This window comes from Macrotis lagotis, chromosome 3 (assembly GCF_037893015.1).
Source record: "Macrotis lagotis isolate mMagLag1 chromosome 3, bilby.v1.9.chrom.fasta, whole genome shotgun sequence".
Lineage (NCBI taxonomy): Eukaryota > Metazoa > Chordata > Mammalia > Peramelemorphia > Peramelidae > Macrotis > Macrotis lagotis.
The window spans coordinates 176,244,998-176,261,603 of record NC_133660.1 but is presented as its reverse complement, the minus strand read 5'-3'; the positions used below and the strand labels follow the sequence as shown (position 1 = coordinate 176,261,603).

The window sequence follows — 16,606 nt, the reverse complement described above, 5'->3', positions numbered from 1 at the left end:
ACTTAGAGTATGTGTAAATATATTATGATTTAGCAAAATTAATTTTACACGAGAATGAAGTTAACAGAAAAAACTAACTCATTACTCAAGTTAGACATTTATATCATTAAAGAATATTCTAAACTTAAAAGTTCTATTTCTTTGAAAGCTTCTTAAAAGTTTAAAATTCAAAGATTTATTTTAATTACAATCATGCCTCCTATATTACTCCTTTTATCTCTTTAAAAATCCTAAATAATAAACTTAATTGAATATAATTTAGAGATTATGGACTATACTTTCTGAGTCAATCAAAATTGTATCATGAAACTTGTTGCCTACCTTAATGATAGGCTACACCAGAGAGAAATGGAGAGAAAGTCTAATGGTTTCATAACCTGAAATGCCAAGGATCCTTGGAACCAATACCTCCAGGTTGTCTCTTTCCCACAACCCTCTTCACTGAGGACTTATTGCAGGATGGTAGATGTTTAACAGAAAAAATATAAATTTAATTCCATGTAATGAAATGGGCGATTTCCTCCTTAGTGCTCCAGTTTGTGTCCTGGGTTATTTAGTCCAATTTAGGAGGTTAAAATTTGTAATTCAAGAAAATTTATTTGATTAAAAATATAAATTTTTAAAAAAATTAAATTTTATTTCATTTAAAAGTTCAATTGATTCATCTTTCACAGCTAAAAAAGAAGTGACCCTCAATAGGAAATGGAAAAGCACTCACAACCAAATCCCAGACCTGAGATTGTCTCTGCTTCTCTAATATGCCTACAATCTTGGACTGCTGGATTAGTAGTCCCTGTCTTCACTGCCACTAGTTCTTACTTGGACCATCTTTTTACATATGTCTCAGGAAAAGCCTTTATGCTAGTCAGATAGGGAAGAGGATTAGTTATCCCTTGGTAAGACCATACTAAAACATTTGAAGATAAGATTTCCAGGCTCTATAAGCTCTTCAGGTCTATACTTTGATAATAATGGAGCTGTGATTTTACCAGCGTAGACATTTTCTTCAAAGGTGTAACCTGAAATTCAACCATATCTTGTTGTTCTAGGTGACTTTTGCCTCTGTCTTTGTGTAAATTCTTCACAGGCTTCTGGTCAATGTTCTGGGGTCTTCTTCTAAAATATCTTGCTATCATGCGGTTACCATAATTTGTTTTATTTCTCAATTCATGGGTACTGTCTTAATTTCTAATTTTGTCACCACAAAAAAAAGAGTTGCTATGAAAATTTTTATGCATGTGAATCCTCCTCACCCTAAGTCCTTTTCAAGCTTCCTTTGATATCATTTTTTTCTTCATTAAAATATAAACTCTTTAAGGTCAAGGAATGTCATTCTGCTTTTATTTGTCCATGCTTGGCACATAAGTATTAATAAATACTTGTTGAGTGACTGAGAATGTGACCTATGAAGGAGATTGAATGAATGTCCACTGATTATTTCCTTCTCCCTTCCTCTTGGTTTCCAATGAAATTCTTTAATGAAAAACTCATTCTTTGTCTCAGTTAACCAAAGGTTAAAGAGACTTGTCTTCACCAAATCTAGGAAGATAGACACTCCTGGCAACAAAGATAGAGGAACCACCACCACAATAGTTCAAGGTCTTCTTTGTGGTCTTTTGGTCTTTGGGATTTTTTTTCTGGTCTTTTTTTTTGGGGGGGGGACTTTTTTTGGCCTTATTTTTGGTCTTTGATCTATTTGGTCTTCTTCAAAAATGAAGGACAAGAACCAGTTCAAGGTATTGTGTCTTCAAGGTCAGTTAGAAAAGCAAAGAAAATCTCTAAGAGATGGACTCAAAATTCAGCAATGAGTGATCTTCACCTTCCTAACTGGGATAGTTTCTTAACACAGCCCTAATCCAGTCCTTGTCCTAAGGACACAGGAAAGGTTAAAATGGTTGTGCAATTAACTGACTTGATTAGGAACTCCCCAAAGGCAGTCAGACCTAAAGGCCAAAATGTTGAGATTAGGCTCAAATCCACCACCACACCTTCAGGGGAATTCTCTAAATGAGTTTACCCAGGGCTGGTCTGTATCTCCTAATCCCAGAATTAGTTAATTTATAATGAAGTCACATCTCAGAAATCAAAAACACCACTAGCAAAAACCTACTGAAATCTACCTCATTTCAAGGCATATTTAAAATAAGCAGAACAAACTTGGTTGACAGATTGTGATATGTAAGGAATTTTTTCTCCTGGGGATAGTGAAAGTTTATGAGATATAATTCTAGACTGCTATAGACTCACTATAAAATAAAATAGTTAGATCCCAGCCTACACTGGCTAGTTTAATTTCATGAAAGTGTCAGTATTCCCTAACAGAAGCCTTGCAGATTCAGGAGCCAAAGTTTAGTCCTTTGGTGGACTCTCCTCATTTAGAATCACAAAATTACAGAATTTCAGGGTATTTTTCACCACGTGTTCTTTCTAAAACATTAGAACCATGAAAATGTAGTTTAGATTTTACATTTTAAACTTGGCTTCTGAGAATATAGTCTTAATTTCATTGCATTATTGTTAATTTTCCTAGTCTTATAAAAGTTTTTTGATGAGTCTGTGATGATTCTCTACTATAATTTTTATTTAACTAAGGACCTTACTATAAAGAGAGGGAGAGAGAGAGAGACTAGATTTTGGTTAAAGTAGTTTGTTCTAAAAAATATATAGTTTGTTCTGAACTTATTTTTGGCTTTATCTGGCTAGTTTACTAATAATTTATGCATTAAGTCTACTTTATAAATTAGAGTGAATTTATATTTTAGAAAGCTTTGTGATCAAATGGGTGAGTTCCTTGTCTACTTTTTCTTTAGTCTATGGGTGGACTTTATTTCTTTTGCCTCACCCCCAACTAGACTGTAAGTTCTTTGAGGGTTTGTGTCAATACTTCTTTTGAATTCTCATCAGGACCTAGCCCAGTAAACAAAAACTCGATAAATACTTGGATTGAATTGCATACACATAGTTACATTGAATTTAAGCATTTTTCATTTTTTTAAAATGTAAAAAAACAAATCACAAACACTACTCTCTATTAATAATTTTATTATTAAAATATTTTCACACTGTGACCATCCTAAAGGAATAGTAGTATTACCAAAAATTTAATGTAAGAACCTCAAAATAAAAGAAAAGCTGTGAAGTTACTATCACTATGATCCATGTTTAAACCTTCTTTGTCAATGCCTTTTGTTAATATCATAATAGCTTCAGGGTTTCAGAATTACATTAAGATATATAGAATGGAATATTTAAGGCCTTTTACTAGTTGTTAGAAATAAGTTGAAACTGTATGGTGTATTAGTTATCAGTAAGCAGTGAAGGAGTCTTTCACAAGAAATGGAGAGGAAACATCTGTGGTCAAAAGACTTAAAGTCACGGGGTAGCTAAGTGGCTCATTGGATAGAGCACTGGCCCTGGAGTCAGGAAGACTTGAGTTCAAATGTGACCTCAGATACTTGATAATTACCTAGCTGTGTGATCTTGGGCAAGTCACCCCATTGCCTTAAATAAAGGAAAAAAAAAGACTTGGAGTCAAATCCCTTCATTAGCCAAATATTCTTAGGAAAATCACTGAAGCTCTGGAAGCCTCAGGTTTCTTTGATGTAAAACAAGTATAGTAATATACCCAAGATCTATTTCATTATGTTGCCAATGGAGAACAAATATCATTAGTATTATAGAATCAGTTGTTTTATTACTATAAAAAAAGCTACATTGGACAACTATCCACATATCAGAAATTATTGCAATCTAATATAAGGGTTTATGGGAACCTAAAAGGAATAAAACATTTACATTGCACTCTAGTACTTCCTAACATTCATAACCAGGTACTGATAATTTAAAATGAAAGTATTTACAGGTTCATTCTCTAGTTAACTCCTGGTTATAAAGGAAAGGAAAAAACTCCACAATTATCATGTTAATTTTTTTTAATTTGAAAAAGTAAAAGGAATTAGAAAATAATAAAAATGATAGTGAACATTCATGTGGTGCTTATCATGTGTCTTACTCTGTACTGAACACTTTACAGTTATTATCTCATTTTATCCTTACAACAACCTGGAATATATTATCCCTCCTTTACAGCTGAGGAAACTGAGACAAGTAGAATTTAAGTAACACAACTAGTAAGTGTCTGAGATTGGATTTTAATTTAGGTCTCCCTGACATCAAGTTCAGAGCTCTTTTCATTGGTTATTTAGCTGCTCAAATCCAATCTGAATTTATTTATATGCTACTGGATTATTAGAAGATTGATGTACTATGGGTTATTGTGTTCAAAAATAGCTAAATAATTGGTTCAAGTTGTGTCTCATAAGTAGCTAGAGGGCTAGATAGTATACTGGGCCTAGAAGCTTTAAGATCCGAGTACAAATCCATCCTCAGACACTGATTAACTATGTGATTGGGCAAGTCACTTAGCAGCTGGTTGCCTCAGTTTTCTCATCTGTAAAGTGGGGATGATCCTATCTCCCAGGGTTGTGGCAAGGATAAAATGAGATAATAATTACTTCAATTTCCTCAGCTGTAAACTGTGAATGACAAGAGCACCTACCTCCTAGGATGGTTTGGATGACCAATTGAGATAATATTCAAGTGCCAGACACATAATAGGAGTCTGATAACTGCTTGTTTAACCTGCTTTCTTCCTGTCCTTGAGGGACAGTTACCAGTGAATGACAGAGTAGAAAGATATCTTCTTATTTTCTACTCCTCAAAAAAAGAAAAATGCCCAGGAGCCTGAGGCAAAGAGAAGTATGTATCTGCTAAATCTCTGAAGGTAAATGTAAAATTAAAAGTATTTGGACAACTACTCCAAATAGTTACAAAATGATCACTATGATATTAAACAAAAAAGAAAGTTTTAGCAATTAGATCACAGCCATCAAGAATATCTTTATATACTTGGTGATCACATTCATCTGGAGTTTCCCCTCAAGATTCTGAATTTAAAGGATATTTTTAGAATTTCAGCAGTTTTAGTGAGCAAGAATATTTATTTAAGGGGGCGGCTAGGTGGCACAGTGGATAGAGCATTGGCCCTGGAGACAGGAGTACCTGAGTTCAAATCCAACCTCAGACACTTAATAATTACCTAGCTGTGTGGGCTTGGGTAAGCCACTTAACCCCATTTGCCTTGCAAAAAAAAACCTAAAAAAAATACTTAGTTAAAACAAGTATCTACCTGAATGAGACACCCACCACCATCCCTATGTATTAGTAACCCCTGCAAGGGCTAGTAACTGTATCCCATCACTCAATCCCTTCTCAACTAAGGGTGGAATTCATGCCACTTATTCTGAGAGAAGTTTGTGATATTTGGCCCAGGGTACAAAATATTCTAATAATGACTTTTTTATTTTAATTATTTGCTAAAATAACTTTTAAGTTCTTATTAATATGATGCTAAATTATGTATATGGACACCAAATCTTTGACAGTATCTTGGTTTTGTATCAGTTAGTTGATTTAACTATTAAATTAGTTCTCCTTTGGTTTTTGTTTTGTTTGGGGATTTAGGATTTTTTTTTTTTTTTAGGTTTTCGGCAAGGCAAATGGGGTTAAGTGGCTTGCCCAAGGCCACACAGCTAGGTAATTATTAAGTGTCTGAGACCAGATTTGAACCCAGGTACTCCTAATTCCAAGGCTGGTGCTTTATCCACTACGCCACCTAGCCGCCCGATTTAGGATTTTTATTTTGCAAAAGTATATTTAATTCACTGGACAGTATTTGTCTTTTAGGTGATTTTTTTTCTATTAGAGTCAGAAAATTAAAGAATCTCACAAAGAAGGGTTGTCAGGTGATGCAGTGGATAGAGCATTGACCCTGGAATCAGGAGGACCTGAGTTCAAATCCAACCTCAGACACTTAATAATTACCTACCTGTGTGACTTGGGCAAGTCACTTAATCCCATTGCCTTAAATTTAAAATAAAAGAATCTCACAATGAGATGGGCTTAGAGGACATCTCATCTAAGCTGCAGCTGAGGAGAAATGCCCCCTATAATAGCCCCAATGGGGTGGTCTAGGTTCTCCTTTAAGGCCTCCAATAAAGAGGAATCCAACAAAGGGCTGCCTGAGGAAGCCATTGGCCACTTTTGAATAGCTCTAGTTGTAATTTTTAGGAAATTTTCCTTTCATCAATCTGAAATCTGCCTCAATATTTTTTCTGCACCATTTTTCTTAACCATTTTTTCTTGCATATCCCCTGTGAATTACTGGTCCTCTCACTTTTTTTTTTTATTTTGGTAGTTTTTTGTACAGAATTTAACTGTCTGACCCAAAACAGAAAATAGTAAAGGTGTTTTATGTTTATTTTTCCTGTGCTGTGCCTGTGATTCGAGCTCCATAGATATATGTCATCAATTTCTCCCTACACTTCACTTTTAATTTAAAAGCCTCTCAATCATTCCTTCATAAAATTTAAAGGCCTCCAGGAAAAAGAAAGACTTTACATAGATATCGCCAGAAATTAATGACCAACAAGTTAAAACTTGGTATTATAGCATGCCTTTAATAAGTATTTATTGACTAAATGAGTTAAGGAAGAATCATTGACTTCTTAGCTAAATATGCATAAATAGACTTAAACTTTGCAGGGTGGACAAAAGATCTCAAAGGCAGCTTCAAACATTGAAATTCTACATTTAGATATTTATATTTCAGGCAAAAAATAGGTAAGCAACAGTTAAACTACAAAAGTGTTATAAATCCTTTAGCAAAGCAACATTTACTCTTTCTAAATATCTACTAAGTAGAAAAAATTGTAGTTAGATGAATGATTAACAAAAGTTTAAATAAACGTAATTATAAATACACTGTGAATGATATTGCTTTTCTATTTAAACAGCTTGATTTAATATGAGCATTCTCATAAGTGTTCATAAAAAATCAAACTCAACTGGATCAGAAAATGTCATGAATAAATAAGGAAAAACACACCAGCTATTAAAGGGACTTACAGAGCAAAATTTTGAACTGACAAAAAGAGTATATCATTATTTGAGAATTCGTTTAATTTAACATTCAATTAAAAAAAGACCTTAGCAAGAAACTTTAGTTTTAGAAAATGATTTAAGTTCAAAGAAAAATAATTAAAACTATTTAACAAGCAAAACTTCATGTTTAGACCACTGGTTGAAAAACAATGGGATGCTTACATCATGAATTATAGAGCTGGAGAACATCACAGAGGCCATTTTAGCCCAACCTGTTCATTTTATGGAAGGAGAAACTGAGACCCAGAGAGCTTATATGACTTATTCCAGCCTACACAAGTAATAACTAGCAAGATAGTATTAATTATTTGACCTCAAATTAAAGAGATTAATCAGATCTGGTAATAGTATATGAAACAGTTTCCAAAAAAACACTGAACACAATGAAAACTAGTTTCAATATTTGGATGGAGTATATTGTTTTGATATTTCATATACATCCATGAAGCTGTAGATATACTTTGTTAGAAAGTTTTCTTTGGAGTCAGGGAGACCTGGGTTCAAGTCAGCAGTATGCTAGTAAAATGTTTAACAACAACCTTTTTGTTACCCAAGACATCCTTGTAAATTTAATCTGCATTAAGCATAATATCAACAAAACGATAAATCTAGTTATAACTAGCATTTGCCAGTTTCTGAGGTTCACAGAAAAAAATTTAACAACAGGCTCACAAGAACCTGTTTCAGTTTGCAGTATACCACCAGTTCAAGTTCTGCAACCCCTCAGCCCACTAGGAAACTCTCAAACACTATAGGTCACAGAATAGTTGCTGGCCTGAAATATTAAAGAAATCCCCTTACTGCGAGCACTCATACCAATGAAACACAGGCTATAAGTCACTATATGATTGTTTTAAACAAAAAGGTTAGAACTTTATTGCTTATTTCTTTTGCATCTTATTGGATGCTGTATTTATCTTTTTAGCATACTTTAGCTTCCTATTTACAATGCCATTGTAGCCTTTTATAGAGTGAAAAAAAAATGATTCATCATAGATTAAAATAAGGATTAACTGGACTTTGTCTTTGATCCTTGGTCTTGCCTCTGAAATGTGTGAAACTAAGGAAGGGAATAACAGGTGAAAATGGGAAAGCAATTAAGCTCACAGACTTAGAAATTTTACTTGGCTTTAGTTGTCTTTTGTGGTTTATTCAAAGTGCCAAAAAAAAGCAACATGGGGTGATGTTCAACCTTGATGGACTCACTCAGGGACAATTTTGGGCTGTCTCCAATGGAGTATACCATCTGTATCCAGATAAAGAACCGCAGAGTTTGAACAAAGTCCAAAGACTATTTCCTTTAATTTAGAAAGAAACTGATATCTTATTGTCTGATCTTGTTATCTCTTATATTTTATGTTTCTTCCTTAAGGATATGATTTCTCTCTCATCACACTCAATTTGGATCAATGTACAACATGGAAACAATGTAAAGACTGACAAATTGCTTTCTATGGAGGGGTGGGGGGAGGGAAGTAAGATTAGGGGGAAAATTGTAAAACTCAAAATAAATAAATTCTTTAATAACAAAATGCCAAAAAACCCAACAAAAAAACCCTTCTCCAGTTTTGATGATTCAAATAAAACATCTGGCAATAAGGAAGAAGAAGTAATACAAGGGATGGAAGGAAATTTAGGTAAATATAGTGATGACTTTACTTTATCCATTACTGGTCTCTATGTTTCCTTGAAAACACAGTAGAACTGAAAGTAATTATTATTGTGATACATTTGGGTTTCTTGGAAAAAATATTGGAATGATTTGGTAATTCCTTCTCCAGCTCATTTTACAGATGAGGAAACTGAGGCAAACAGGGTTAAGTGACTTGCCCAGGGGGTACAAAGCAATGAGACCAGATTTGAATTCAGGAAGATGTCTCCCTGATGGTAGGTTAGACACTCTCCACTGTGCCACAGAGCTGCCCAAAACTCAAAGTACTATTGATGAATTCTTCCTTTTAGTGAGTGCTGAACTTTAACTCCATTATTTGGAGGGTTAAGGGAAGAGACGAGGTGTAATACCATTTCGTATATCATATTTTAAAATCAGGATCATTATTCTAAGTAATTTTCTAAGTGCACTGTTACCCAAATTGAAATTCAGCTTTGTCATTCATTCTATACTTTATCATCCCCTGTAATTTCAATTAAATATGAACTTTTCCATTACTTGTTCAGTCAACAGAAGTCAAAGTGAAAACTAGATGAAATCATATAAATTTTGTACACTGAATTTGTAAGAGTCAGTCTCTAGTGACATTTTTGCCAAAAATGGGCTATTTAACCCTGGTAAAGTCAAGAGATAAAAGCACAGGAAGACAGAGGGAGAGAGACAGAGAGAAGAATATAGAAAGAGACAGTGGGGAAAGAAATATAGAGAAGAGACAAAGAGGTAGGTGGTTGAATGATTCTGTATCTCCAATGTCAGTAGTTCAAGTTATAGTGTGTCCAAGTGTTACTCACTAGGTGTAAGTGTGGTTCAGGGGTGTCAAAGTATTCATCAAAAATGCAAAATTCTGTATTGTTAAAAACCCTAGAAACAGAGAAATTATTACCAAGAACCTATTATCTAATATTTATACTGGAATTGAGCTAAGCTCTATAAGAAGTAAAAGAATGATCCTGCTCTTGTAATCTAAGATTTCTAAGACTATCATCACCAACAGGGAGATAGGGAGGTGCAGCAATGCTCCCTAGCGGTTTCAGATGATCTTTGGCTCTGGAGAGTTCCCAAAACATTATTTTAAATACCAGGCATCTTAGCCTTGCCAACAGTTCTAACTTTCATGGAAGTCTGCTGGAATCTTTCCAGATGCTTCTGATTGCCATAGGCATAGATCTTTTTCTCCTGGAGATGAAGCAGCTGGATGGGTGGTAATGCCAGTAGAATCACGTGCTGAGTTCTTCAGTACTGTGTTGAAAATCAAATAGAGACAGAAACTACTTTCTTAAATTTAAAAAACTAAAGGACCAAATGAGACACTTTGATATTAAAAACAGTGCATATCTGTAAAAAGACAATTAGGGTGGGACATAATTCATGCTTGGTTTGGGATAGAGAAAAGAAAATATGATATCTGAGTTTCCTTCCAACTCTAAAATTCTATGATTTTATAATTCTTTCAACAACATGGAACTGATTGATAGTTTTTGTTTTTTTATTTTTTCTGCCTTGAAAAGCTCCTTCAAGTTACCTATCTTGTTCAATTTGACCTGATTGAAGCTCTGAGTCTTCCAACTATTTTACATGAAAGAATGACCACCAATATCACAATCACTAACATAATAATGGTAAAGAACTTAAACCCTCATAAAAAGTTGGCATGTAAATATTATCCCTTAGGCAAGGGAAAACCTTAGCAAAGCATCAATTGCCTAATATTGATTTTTTAATGTCTCCTAATATGTGAGGAAAACCACATTTTCACTTAATTAAATTATGAACTCCCACTCTTCCATTTTTTCCTTTTGTTATAATTAATTTTTGACTCAGTCATTTGAATTGTATAATAATGAGGACACTTTCAGATGAGCCAGGCAAATGTTTTAAAAGCAATAAGTGTGCTAGGACTCAGTTTTCCATGAGATTTCAGGGGAAATCTTTTTTAAAAATATATTTAAGGATAGGCAATATATTTCAAAGAAAAACTTGAAAATATAGAAAAATGATGAATAAGATAATTGAATAGGCTCAAACAATGGAAAGATATATAATAAAACAAAAAATTATAATAATAGAATCAAGGAATAAAAAATATGAATTTAGAATATTCAAAATAAAACTATTGAGATACAAAGATATTTTTCTTTTATTTTTTAATGACTCCAAATATTTTTTCCCAATTACAAAATAATTTAACATTCATATTTTTACAATCTCTGGAGTTCCACATTTTTCTACTACTCTCCCCCACGTCACTACCCATTCCATTGCAATTCCCATGGCAGCAAACACTCCAATATAGGCTATATGTACAAAGGTATTTAATATATTTCCATATAAGTTATGTTGTGAAAGAATTAGAACTAAGGAGAAATAAAATTTGAGGCAAAAAGTAAAAACATAGAAGTTTTAAAAAGTAAACATAGTATGCTTTGCTCTGCATTCAAAATCCATAGTTTTTTCTCTGGACATGGATGGCATTTTCCTTAACAAGTCTCTCAGGATAGTCCTTGATCACTGAAATGTTCAGAGGAGTTGTGTCTGCAGAGATATTTTCTAGCTAATAGAATGAATTTTTAAAACTTACATTTTGACTGTGTTCTGAGAATAATATAGTGGCATGGGACCTGATCAGATGATGATGCTTTTTTCTCCATCCTTGTTAACTTTTGCACACTTCAGTGATACCTTCATCTAGTTCCACAGGCTGCCACAGATATTAACCTGCTATAGTGAGGAAAACTGCAAAAAAGATCCTTCCCCATTGTCAAACTTGTTCCCAGCTCTTCCTCCTTGGAGAAATTAGGAGTATGGACTAATGAGGGTTTATTATGAAAATGGGGATAGGTCAAAAATGGCTGAATGAATATTACTAGCATCAGGAATGTGCTCAAGCTGGCTCTCAGGTAATTGGAAGAGTCAACTGTTAAATTTCTTTTTTTTTTTTTTTTTAGGTTTTTTGCAAAGCAATGGGGTTAAGTGGCTTGCCCAAGGCCACACAGCTAGGTAATTATTAAGTGTCTGAGGTCAGATTTGAACTCAGGTACTCCTGATTCCAGGGCCAGTGCTCTATCCACTGCACCACCTAGCTGCCCCTCAACTGTTAAGTTTTTTTTTTCATTTGAAAATATTGAATTTAATACAAAATACATCATTATAAACAAATCCATTTATCCATCAGCTTAAAACAGAATTTTTCTAATCTCATATTAGCTAAAATTGAAATACAAGTAGAAAATATAGTATTCAAAAAGTTCTGTCAGAGGCACCTGAATCACTCACAAAATTTTTTTCCCCAGAAAAGGAGCCAGTAGTAACTTGTCATAGGCACACAAGAATGAGTGGAATGAGCAACAGCGAAGAGAGAAATAACACTGGGGTATATGACTAGTCACACCTAATGGAGAAAGATCCTAGGGAGCAGAGGACAGTCTACCTGGTCTATTGTCATATCTCCCACAGTGCCCTATACATTGTCTATAGTGATTGAATATTACATGACCACAAAGTGAAAGGTTTAGCTTTGTAGTCACAAATATTAAGAGTGAAACATTCTTTTTGTTCTACTAAACCCAACTCTAAGAAGTGAAGGGTATGCTGGGAAAGAGAGAGAAGCAAGACTACCCATCCTACCTATACTTGTAATCCTGTTGAGGTCCAAAATGCCCACTCTCTCCAGGTCTACTCTTTCATATGTTACCATTCTTTTTCCTCTTTCCCTGTGCCTTGGGGGTACTTGTATTAGATATTTTCCTTTACTTAGCAGGTAGAAAATAAGGAAAACATACTTCAGAGAAAATCAAATTACAGTATAAAACACCCATTTCTGTAAGCTTCAACACTTACAGCTGAATACAGAATACTCATGTACACTCATTTTCATCAAAGGCAGATAAAACATTGAAGTGGACTGTTCAATGAAATAAATTTTTTTTTCTAAAGACCTGTTCCCTCAAAGTCTATATGTCTTTGGGGGATTAGACATCTGGTTCCAAGGGCAAGTTAGTCACTATATAGTTTCTTTGAAGATTGACTTTTCTCAGTTTCTTTTATATTGTACAGTGGTTCTACTAGTTTGTTATGAACAAGCATCAACCCTTTGAAATACTTAACAGTTTTCACTTTAAGCTCCAGTGTAGCATCTTCATCACACATAAATACTGCCCAGGGATGCTGCTGGAAGCAGATACAGTCCACATATGACTAATCCCTTCCTCAATGGCCTTGTGCAGAGCAAATGCTTTGTGGGCTCCCATAATTAGGACTACAACCTCCTTGGCATCCAGGACTGTACCCACACCCACAGTCAGAGCCATCGTAGGGACTTTTGAGAGATCTCCATTGAAGAACTGGGAATTGGCTAGGATGGTATCCATGGCCAGAGTCTTCACTTGAGTTCTAGACACCAGACTCGAGCCAGGTTCCTTGAATGCGATGTGCCCATCAGGACCAATACCTCCAAGAAAAAACTCAGTCCCTCCAGCTTCCTCCACCTTATTTTCAAAAGCATCACATTCTGCCTGCAGATCAGCTCCATTTCCATCGAGGATATGGGTATTTGTAGGGCAAATGTCTATGCGCTTGAAGCAATTGTTCCACATGAAAGAATGGTAGCTCTCAGGAGGCCCACATACTCATTCAGGTTAAATATCTTCATGTACTTGAAGGAGGGGTCCCCATTCTTATAATACTGGATCAGCTTCTTGTGGCACTCAAGAGGAGATCTCCCTATAGGAAGTCCCAAAATGAAATGCTTGTTGGGTCCCGGACCAAACTGAATAATTAGATTTCCAATATATTTGGCAGTCCATTCACTGGCCTGAAGGTAATCTTCTAGAATGATGAGCTTCATTATGCCCTCCAGTCAGCGCCACCCAGGCCTCCACTGGCCACTCCTCTGCTCCGGCTGAAGTCAAAACTGTTAAATTTCAATGAGCATTTACACTTCTGAAATCTGCAAACTACAAAAAGTGCTTAATTTACTGTATTGTTTATTGTCTAGATTTAAGAAAGTGTTAATAAAACAGATTAATATATGTGTGTGTGTGTGTGTGTGTGTGTGTGTGTGTGTGTGTTTGTGTGTGTGTGTGTGTGTGTGTGTGTGTAGTTTACATATTTTCTTCCAGAAAGTCCAATTGATAAGTATTTACTAGAACATCCCTATCTTGTTCTTATAAGCATTGCTTGAGCTCAACAGGAGAAGAGGAGGCTAATAATAAAAATAGTTGTTATTTATTTATGACTTTGGGGTAAAATGCTTTAATACCTGTTATTTCATTTGAACCTTACAACAAACCTGGGGTTACCAGTCCAGACTCTTTGAAGAAAGATTAATGAAAGTATATAAACAAGAATCAAATAGAATGAAAAGATATTCATGGGTTCTAAAATATATTTGTATGGAAGAAGAGTCACTTTAAGAAAATGAGTCCATTAAAATAACATTCATATTGTTTTATCCCGTCACAAGGATCCTTCAGTAAGTGCCAAGAAGTATTTCCTAAAGTATTCCATTGTCATGAATAAACTGAATTGGAGGAAGCTAAGTGGCACAGTGGATAGAGCACCTGCCCTGTAGTCAGGAGTACCTGAGTTCAAATATGGTCTTAGACACATAATAATTACCCAACTGTGTGGCCTTGGACAAGTCATTTAATCCCATTGCCTTGCAAAAACCTAAAAACAATGAATAAACTGAATTGATCTAATCTTCATAGTTATTTGCAAGTTGGCTCCTTCTTTAGAATGGAAGGTCCTTGAGAGCAAGGACTATCTTGTAACTTTTTTTATATACCCAACACTTAAATCAGACCTGATACAGAATGTCTTCTTTTCTTTTTTTAATTTAATATTTATTCTCATTTTGTACAAATAATGTTTTTTTATACATTAATAAAATATTCTTGTTTAAGAGTAAAGAAAATACCCCCTCTCCCAAAAAAATATAGACTTTGCTTGAGCGATAAAGGGGAGAGAAAAAATTAAAATCAAAATTTAAAAAAAATAATAGTAATAATTGTAGGTATGGCCAGGTTGCACAGTGGATGGAGCACCAGCCCTGGAGCCAGGAGCACCCGAGTCCATATCTGGCCCCTTAAACCCAACAATCACCCAGCTGTGTGACATGCAAGCCACCCCAACCCCACTGCCCTGCAAAAACCAAAAAAAAAAAAAAAAGAAAAAAGACCCAAAATAAAAATAAAATAGTAATAATAGTAGGGGCGGTTGGGTGGCGGACAGAGCACTGGTCCTTGAGCCCAGAGCACCCAGGTCCAAATACAGCCTCAGACATCCAATGATCACCCTGCTATGCACAGAATGTCTTCTTTTCTTCAGTACCAATGTATCCCCTCCCTAGTGACCCACATGAAAACCACTTACTGGGAGAAGGTTGGTGCATGCTGGCAGGTACCTTCCTTCCCCTCTCAATCCCCAAAGAAGACTTCTTCAGCTGCGACCTTAGAGTTTTTACAAGGTTTCTGGCTCCCTTTCATGGGATCTTGTTTTTTTTCTTTTGTTTTGTTTTAAATATTTTATTAGTTTTCCAATTATATACAATAGTAGCTTCTACCTATCACTTTTTGTAAGGTTTTGAATTTTACAATTTTCCCCCACCCTCCCTTCCCTCCCCCATCCCCCCACAGAAGGCAGTCTGATCATTTTTACATTATTTCCATTGCTATACATTGATCCAAATTGAATGTGTTAATCAGGGACAATTTGGGGCTGTCTGCAATGGAGAATACCATCTGTAATCCAGAGAAAGAACTGTGGAGTTTGAACAAAGACTAAGGACTATTAACTTTAATTTAGGGAAAAAACCTGATATCTTATTGTCTAATCTTGCTATCTCTTATACTTTATGTTTCTTCCTTAAGGTTAAGATTTCTCTCTCATCACATTCAATTTGGATCAATGTATACCATGGAAACAATGTAAAGACTATCAAATTGCTTTCTGTGGGGGGGGGGAACAAAGATTAAGGGGAAAAATTGTAAAACTTAAAATAAATAAAATTTTTAAGTACAAAAAAAAGAAATTGAATTTGTTGAGAGAAAAATTATATCCTTGAGGAGAAAATAAAATATTAGAGATAGCAAAATTATGTTGTACATAAGACACTTTTAAAAAAAAAAATTGAAGGTAAGAGACTGGTCTTTGTTTAAATTCCACAGTTCTTTCTCTAGATTCAGGTGGTATTCTCCATTTCAGGTACTCTAAAATTTTCCCTCATTATTGCATTGATGGAATGAGCAGGTCCATTAAGGTTGATCATCACTCCCATGTTGTTGTGAGGATGTACAATGTTCTTTTGGTTCTGCTCATCTCGCTCAACACCAGTTTATGCAAGTCTTTCCAGGCTTCTCTGAAATCCCATCCTTCTTGGTTTCTAATAGGACAATAGTGTTCCATGTCATACATATATATCACAATTTGTTCAGCCATTGCATGAGGCTTTTGTAACCTAGGGTCCAGGGCTTTTTTTCTGAGGCCAGTCTCCTCTTCCCTTCCCTCCCTCCATCTCCCTTGTCAATTTTTGCTTCACTTAACATAATTGCTAGTTATAGATCAGAATGAATAAAAAAAGATAGTTTAAAGGTCATTAAAACATTTAAGGCAGGGCAACTAGGTGGCACAGTGGATAAAGCACTGGCCCTGGAGTCAGGAGTACCTGGGTTCAAATCCAGCCTCAGACACTTAATAATTACCTAGCTGTGTGGCCTTGGGCAAGCCACTTAACCCCATTGACTTGCAAAAACCTAAAAAAAAAAAAACCCATTTAAGGCAACAAACCATATTTTTTTTTAAAGAAAGACTTTATTTATTTTGAGTTTTACAATTTTCCCCCATTTTTGCTTCCCTCCCACCCACCCCCCACAGAAGGTATTCTGTTAGTCTTTACATTGTTTCCAATGTATACCATTGATCTAAGTTGAATGT

General features: G+C 35.0%; 1 protein-coding gene and 1 pseudogene across 1 annotated transcript in view; one reads left to right on the top strand and one right to left on the bottom strand.

Annotated features, from left to right (window-relative positions):
* KLB (klotho beta) overlaps window positions 1-16,606 on the top strand; it is a 54,652-nt gene that overhangs the window by 2,141 nt on the left and 35,905 nt on the right. The window lies entirely within an intron of this gene.
* Window positions 12,668-13,517, bottom strand: LOC141516337 (glucosamine-6-phosphate deaminase 1 pseudogene; annotated as a pseudogene).